Genomic DNA, 8,882 nt, shown 5'->3' with positions numbered 1-8,882 from the left:
GTCGCGGCCGACAGACAGGCAGCCGCCCGCTCTGCCCTTGGCAGCCCCCGGGCTCCGCAGAGGCGTACCCAGGCTTGCTTTCCTGCGCTCTCCGGGTCTGAATTTCTTCCCTCCTGGCTGGCACTCAAGTGCCGCCAACGGGGCAGCAGGCAAAACCCACGCGCTGCTGCTTTGTCTCTTGCCTCTCGTACAGCTTCTCTTGAGCAGCCGCTCTGTCGCTCGTAGCTGGACCCCTTCGCCGTGAGGTCAGGCGTGTGTCCTGATGCTGAGGCCAGGGACTCTTCGGTGTCAGAAATGTGCTTGTGAGAACAAAGTGACGGCACATTACATCAGAAAAGCAGCGGGGAGAGAGACACCAAACATTTAAAAGCGCAAAGCTGTCCTTTTTTTTAAAGTAAAACCATCGGAATTGTGGGATTTCGAAGTTGGCAGTATTGAACTGGAAGTAATGGCCGGCGCCGTTCGTTGTCGGAGCCAGGGCCGAGCAGGGAGGCGGCGGGCGGGGAAGGCAGCCCTGACCTGCCCTGGGCTTCAGCGCCTCCCTGGCACCGACCCTGGGCCGGGCAGGGAGCGCCGCTGCGGGGCCGGGCTCGTCCCCGGGACCCGCGTTTGCTCAGTGTGGAACAGGGCACGTCTCTCCAGGCGCCGCCTGAAATAGCTGAAGTCAACTTTGTTGTTAATGTAAATTTCAGGAGTCGTGGGCGGGTTCTTAAACAGGCAGATACAACATAGTCTTTGTGTATCTTGATTCCCTTGCTGTCAAATTAGAAAAGGCAAACCCCGTAATCAAATGAAAGTATTTTGAAAAGTATTCCTTCGTGAAGCGCTGCAGGCAGCTGATGAGGAAATACATTTGATATTTCATGGTTTTCGGCGAAGTCTTGAACCACAACTTGAAATAAAGGGATTAAAATAAAAACCACCAAATGTTCACTGAACTGTGCAAAGAGACAAAGACTACGTCTGCCTAATTAGAGAGCGTTTACTGAGACATTTTAATTTTTGTTTAAAAATACCCTAAAATTCACGAGGAGCCGGGGGCAGTGGCCCGCTCCACGCCTCAGGGGCCAGCAGCGTTTGCTGCAGGGGTCTCGCCCGGAGCCGCCGGCAGAGGGACGTGGGATGCGCCCGTCCTGGAGCCTCGCACACCCGCCGATGCCTGAGGACCTTTCAGTAAGTGCAGATAAATAGTTCCTTTAGTATTAAAACAACAACTGCCCCTGGTACGAGATGCCCAGGCTTCTTTTCTTTCCCACCCTGTGTAGACTGTCCCTGCCCTACTGCTCTTTGCTGTGCCTCAGCTCTGCGCCCCTGAGGGGCCCGGGGGTTCTTTGGTGCCCTGCGTTCCTCGCAGCCTGCCAGGGGCCCTGGGCTGAGCGCTGCTCGCCTCCACGTGCTGCGAGGGCCCTGCTGGGGCTCCTTGTGGTGCAGGTGCTTCTCGTCTGGTGTCAAATCTCTGGCTCTTCCTACCTCTGTGTGTTTTACAGCTCCTTTCCAGTGTTATCGCCGCTCCTGTCCCCTCTGATTACCTTCAGGTACCAAAGACTGATGAAAAGTGACTATTTCAATATAAATTTTCTACTCTGTCTTCTGTCCATCAGTGAGAAGTGTAGCTAGTTTGTTTTCTGACTTTATCTACAGCTGATAGAATATAGTTTCCAGTGGCTTTGCCCTTATTTCCACATGTTCTGCTAGAGGCCTGCAGGTTTTCTGAATAGTATAAGTATCTACAACCTGTATAGTGCCCAAGTTTTTAATATGTCAGTATTTAAATTTAGATTATATACTTTGAGGCAATAACAAAATAAACTCAAGGACCACAATTTCAGACAATACACATCGAGATGATAAATAAAGGACAGGCAGTCAAAGAAAGGATAAAATTAATGTACTGTAGGCTTGAATGTTAAGGCTGTTGTCTGAGTCATACTAATTTTCCAAAGTTTTACGTGCTCTTGGAGTTTTTTATTTCTCTGTGAGAGAAATATTGCAAGATGCTTTAATTGGATTTTTTTCATATTATAGCTTTTTATTAGCTCATTAATCAAGCTTTAGAAGACGTATTTTTAGATTCCTTGCTGGCAGTGCTTATCTTTCTGTGCTTTATGTTTGAAGTGTCAGTCTGTAAGGAAAAGATATTCACTGTCCTTCACTCTAGAAAAATATTCATTGCATTTAACAGACATTTGGAGGTTTAATCATCAAAAGGACCCCTGCTAAAACAAAATAGGAGACTGTTCTGTGATTACTTTCAGCTGCCACCCCACCCTCTATACCAGTTGTCCCTAATTTCTGTTAAAAGGGCTGAGAGCTACACTTAGTGAAGGGGATTTGCAGGTGTCTCTTGTACTTTAATTTTGGAAGTTCATTGCTGTAAATCTTGGTTTTTCTTCATTTCCATGTGTGTATATTCACAGGCTCCATGTTTCCTGGGCACCAAGGATTTTCACGTTTTACTGCAGATAACCTTTACTAACCTGTGGAATAAGATCTTGGCAATAATAAAGTCAATATATTAGATCTTGTACCATGAATATTGTTGCCCCACTTATTTAAAGAAATAGGTATTGCATTGAAACAATACTTGACAATATTTTGCTAAAGAAATTGTAACATTTTGTAAAATATGCCTTTTTTTTTCTAAATTCCTATGCAATTTTCATGAAATACTCTAGCTTCCCAGGCCCTCCTACTCAGGAACACTAGGTAGAATATTCTCATATGCTGGGGTTGAGCTACAATCGCCTCCAAATTTTATTTATTCACTTAAACCCGAAAAGCTATTTTACATTACAAAAACGTCAATATTATTCCTACTTGCATTTTCTCTTTTTCTTTGGTAAGAGTGTTGATCTTAGCTAGTAATCCCTTCCAGAGTTGCTTTTCCTTGAACAAATTAAATTTACAAACACCGAAGCAGAACCAAGCTATTCCTTTGCTCTTATGTGCAGGCTGCATGTGATCCCTTTAGGCCACAATACCACGTTGAATACTTAATGTTGACTTGTCAAGTTTCACCAACTGCACAGTGATATGGACAGGATTAAATCTTGTTTTATTTCACCATCTCCCTAGCCAGGCAGCAGCGGGGCATGGAGGGCTCCTGGTGTTTTACTCTGGTCCACTGCTGCAGTGCAAATAAGCGTGTTAGTGAATCTGCTGACATTCAGCACCTTGACGCAAATGAGAACGTTTTTCTAGCTCTGAAATGGATTGTCAAGTAGCATTCTTGTCAGGGTTGTGTAGTGCATAAGCAGAAGTCATTATGTTTACACCCAGAAGATATTTTGATGGTGAATTAAGGGCTGACCTTCATATCATACCATTTATTAGAGCAAGCTTTTTAGTAAGCTCCATTTAATGGCTTAGAATAAGGTTAACTATTTATGTTCCATGCCTGGACTCACAAGGAAGTTGGAACATTAAAACTCTCTACATTGTGAGCTACTTAGCTTTTCAGCTGCCTTTTGATTTGTGGTTGAAAGGTAATTGTTAAGTTATTGTGGTTTTTTTGTTGTTAATTTAAATTTGGAAGATCCTTTAATTGGAATATTGTAAAATGATTCATCTGTCAGATGGTGGATATCCTGCAAGCTTATTTTTTTTAGAGACTATCAGACTGTTTTTCCTTTCTGACTGCCCAGAGGAAATTACAATGTAGTGTACTCATAATCATGTTATCTCTTTTATAGCTGCAGATTATTTTTATGGCATTGCAGCTGTACAAACCCCTGATCAATATCTGGAGATGTGCTATCCTTTTAAGTTATGTTACTGTCAAATTTTAGACATGAAAATATTCCAGGTGAAGCACTATTTGGTCTCATATATTTTACAATATCTAAAACCAGTTGTCAAGCTTCATTAGATATGAAAGCATCATTTTTGGGGGGGGGCGAGGAGGGTGTAATACTTTGCATTGTTGTGAAATAGAGTCTATCTGTTCTAATATAGCATTGTCTTTTCTGCTGAAAAAATGGTTTCCTGTTTTCAAATAAATGCTGCTGTCCTAGTTTTTTGAGGAACTGTATATTTAGCAATCTGTACTCTATGGCATGAAATACTAGAGTATCTCCTAGTCAGAAAGTATGCAATAATATTCATACATTAAATACATATCAAGGCTTATTGAAGTAATTTGATACAGGAGTTGGAATTCGCTCTGGTTTTAATTTTTCTCATGCCTAGTTTGGAACTCTAGGTAAAGAGAAACAGATTAATACTGGACTTCAGTTTTTCCTTTTATCAATGACCAGGTGTAATCCTGCTTATTAAATAAATCCAAAACAATTGACAATGGTTGATGTGAATGTTATTTCTTTCCAAGTGTCTGTTTATAAACCATTTCAATCGAAGAATTGTGTATTTCAGCTGATACAGTGTAATGACTCTGAAAACACTGTGCAAACTGGTGATAATTTTTTGACCTTTAGGCACAGGTTTTGCCATCATTTCAAGGTTAATTAGCCCTTACAGAATTGCTTTGTATGGATTTAGCAATCTTTAATGTTTGCACATGCTTTCAGTGACCCTCAAAACTTTTTAGTAGGTAAGCCTAAGTATGTTTGTAGTAGGTGAGAGTACTCAAACCAATACAGAAGATGCATTGTGGTTGAATTAATACTCCGTATTCATATGTTTTAATATATTTCTTTTTTAGATAGCAAATTTGTGTGCCTTTTGCTTTAGTTTATTACTACCAGGATGACTACTAAGAAAGTTTTATATAAGAGATTTTCTTTAGTCCTCAAATTCACATCTGAGCTATTGACATAAAATTTTGAACAGCATGCAACCTAATTAACAATTTTGTACTAATTGATAGTAAGTGACATGTATATTGGTATTCATAAAACATGTAGAAAATTAATATTGCAGCTACGCTGCTGGAGAATCTCTCCCTTTTATCTGAGCTCTTCCATAAAACTCTATAGTATAATACTAATTGTAAAGGACAGTGACTCAAGGTCATTCTTGCTAAAAGCTTCCACTTTTTGTTCTACAAAGATCAGAAAAATTTTAAAAAGCCCCATCATCATAATGCAGAAATAAAAGTATGATCATGTTACTAGGTTATGACCCAGAGGAAAGAATGTGAACAGCATGGCTGCAGAGAGGAATTCTAAGTGATGTATGTGAAACTGCCAAAATGAGAATTGCCGCTGAAGGAAGTGAGCCAGCAGTCTAACTACAATCAATATCCAGGTTAAGTAAACAATTACACTCTGCCAGAGCTGGAAGAAAATCCACACAGCCTGACAGGGTACCTGAAGTGTCTTCAGGTATAAATTCTGAATTTACTTCTTGGATAGCTTTCCTGTCATTTGCACAGACTGTAACTGTTTGTTGTTTTTTTGGTTTTTATTTTTTTGTAATCTATAAGGGAAAAACTGTTCTCACTGTATGAAGAGCTGTTTTTAGGTCCTGGCAAACAAATGATGCATTTCAGTTAATAGTGGAGGTTGTTTTAAAAGTCTGGATACTGGTGCGGCTCTGAAGTGACCAAAGAACAATGTATCTTATCAGACAATCTGATTGGTCAGGGAAGCAGGCTTATGAATAATTGAAAAATACAAAGGAGTAATACTGGGGTCCTTTGTGAGCACTGAGCTTACCCAGCATACAAGATGTCGAGCTTAAAATGGGAACAGCTGTGTTCACACTATTTGAGGACAGTTTTCTTATCAAAGATTAATATGTGAAAAGCCCTGGTGGGAAAACTTGGCAGTTGGTCTAAGATTCTTCTTCCCTTTGACATCCTCTTCCTCTCCTAACTTTATTTGTTATGAAGTTGCTAAATAGCTCAAAATAGTTTCAACACTGTTAAAAGAGATGCCTAAATCTGGAAAAAGAGCTAAGATAGATTTATAGAAGAATTAATGTTTTTTACACTGTGCCTTAGGTAAATCTCTATCCCTTAGGTAAAACTTCACAGGAAACCTCAAAATTTTCCTGCCAGGATACATAATTTAAAACTGGCGGTATAGTAGACAACTGTTCTACTCATGCACCCTAATTTTATATTTAACCCCCCCAAGTGTCTTCATGATTTAAAAATATCTGTTGCTTCTGGTGGACAGTCAAGTGACAGAGTATTTCACATTGCTCAGAATACATAAAAAGCAACAAACCAGCTCCTGTCTGCTCCCTCACCACTGCATGACATGCTTGGGGTTAGCCAAGGTTTGTGGTGTATCTGGTGGGAATGCTATATAGCAAATGTGTGCATGAACACGGGTGCACAGGGGAGCAGACTTCAGTAATTTTGTAGATTGGAGTTTTTTTCATTTCCTCTTAGCATATCTTAGTGTGTTTGCATTGTGTACAATTTTGGAGGCTCTGTGTCTTGAAAACTAAGTACTTGTCTTCAGATACTAAGAACTATTGCCAAATTCTAGAAAAGAATAGCAGGGGAAACAAATTTCAAGACTTTATACCATGATGTAGTCCAAGAATGGAGTGACTTTGGACAGGATGGTCAGACTGCAGCTGCAAGAGCTCTAGATCAGATGGGAAGGAAGTATTCCAGCAGATGTGATTTACAGTGGCAACACAAGCAGTCATTTGCTTCCTGCAGTTTTCTCTTTTGTGAGAAAATGAAAGAGACCAGATTGGTCTGTGTCTTAGAGGGAAAACAATGGGATTAATTAGGTCATTATTACATCCAGCAGATTTTTCACTTAGGGATGATGTGATAGCAATGCACTGGTGATGTTGACCCTGTAGATTTGCAAGAGAGCTTCTATTTAAAATGAACTTGGTGGATAGACTGTGGCATTGAAATATTGTATTCTGGTGAGTTGCAGTGAGCTCTGTAGCTAGCGTTGGTACTTGTTTACTACTGAGAGAAAGAGAAAAGCTGTTAGGCAAGATGAAATTGCAGGGGAGAGTAGGTGTACCTCCTCAGCTCCTAGGAATTAATCCCTATCGTATTACACAAAAGCTTAAATACATTAAATTTCTCTTCTTTATTAATCTTTCTGATAAGCAGTTGCTAGAAGGATGCTGTAGACTTCAAAAAGGAAGACTATAGGAAGGAATATATGAGAACTTAAGAGGCATTTACCACAATATTTACACTTTACCTACTCCGTACTCTGAAAAAAATCAGAAATCAGAGAGGTCAGTTCCTTCTGCCATAAGTATGTAATTGTGCTTTTTTTAATCCAGGAAACCAGGTTGCATGCTATTTTTGGCTTTGTTGAGCTTCTGAGACATTAACAGAATAATATTTTCTTTTCTATATGCCCTATCACTTAAGACAGCAAATGACCATCTGCTAGATTGCATTTCTCAGCCTGTGGCCACATATACCATAATAGTTGCTTTGGTGTTCTGTAAAAATTTCTCTTCAAACTGACTTAATGATTTATGCTACCAAATTGTTCACATTTCTAAACTGTATATGAAACTATTGAAACAGACTAAAATTTTAGATTTTTCTGTTCTTATGTGATACACATGAGGAAAAAAAGCAATGAACAGAGCACAAGTTTTTGAAAGGGTAAATTTTCCATGTGCAACATCTCTGAAGCACCTTTGGTTTTGCTCAAGAGACATTCCAGTTTAACCATTCTAGCACCTTTGAGACTATGTCTTTGATGGGCAAACTCTGTTGAGGCCAGACTCAATAGCTGAGTGTAGGGGGAAGGGTCTCAGTGATAAACTCATCTGGTTTTGAACCAGCTGGGAATTACTCCAGCTCTTTAGAAGGCTGGAATACTTTAGGAGTGCCTTCACGTGAATTTGTATCTCTGTGTTTCAGAAAGCCCTTCAAGCCACCAGGAGGAATGATACAAGGCTTGGAAGACTTATATTTGTCTCCCACTCCACCAAAAATATATAATTTTCTATAAGCTGTATGGATTCTGTTTGAAGCCCTATGCTGATAAGGCAATACAGAAGTGTTTTGTATATAGTGTTGCAGCCATTCTTGCCTCCAGCTTTTCCTTCTGCTAAAAAGAGTCATTGAGTAGATTGGAGCAAATCTCCTTTGATATCTCTGTGCCTTTTGAGGGCTTTAGGAGCATCCCCCAAGAAGATTCCTAATTCCTGTGCTTTAGCAGAACCAATTCAGATTATTCACGAGACAACAAATTAGCTGAAGGTTTCCATGAAAAGATGCTACTGGTTTTAGAATGCTTTAACTTTAATTTTACATGCATACTGGTACACAGAAACATACCTGATAGGAGTAAGGAAAGGAGGTGAAAGGAAACAATTACAGCAAACATGGAAGTTATGAATTTAAACCCAGATGAAAAAAGGTTTCAACAATCCTCTGTTTATGCAATTTATTTGAAAGTATAATCTAATTAATTAATCATTTTTTGCTCATTATTTTTAGTACAAAAAAGCCAGGTAATGTAGTAACATGCAGACCAGTATGGAAGCTGGAGGAATGAGTCTCCAGTAAAAATATGGCCTGAAATGCAAATTATTTTTAAACAAAATTATGTCTATTTAAAAAATGAATCAGTCAGTTTTTAGGTAACCACAATGCAGAGTGGAATGGATACAAATTCTCTGGTAGATAATGGTATGTGCTGCTGCATACTGAAGAAGCTGGAAATAGGAAATAGCTTTGGTAATCTGCCTCTGGGGGCTGAGGTTGGCATGATGGACATAATGGGTCTGAAGCCAAGAAACAGGGTAAGACAGATTTTTGGATTGCCCAACTTACCTTCTGTTAAAGAAAAAGTCAGTTCAAGTGTTTTCCAGTGATGATGGAGCTGACAGTGAGCGGAAACAGTTCAAAAAGTGAGGGGATGTGGCACTGAGATAGGCTTTAGTGGGCATGGTGCATTAGGTCAAAGGCTGGACTCGATGATCTTGGAGGTTTTTTCCAGCCTTAATGATTCTGTGTTAGATGGATTACAGGT

This window comes from Geospiza fortis, unplaced genomic scaffold (assembly GCF_000277835.1).
Source record: "Geospiza fortis unplaced genomic scaffold, GeoFor_1.0 scaffold403, whole genome shotgun sequence".
Classification (NCBI taxonomy): domain Eukaryota; kingdom Metazoa; phylum Chordata; class Aves; order Passeriformes; family Thraupidae; genus Geospiza; species Geospiza fortis.
This window is presented reverse-complemented; position numbering follows the sequence as displayed.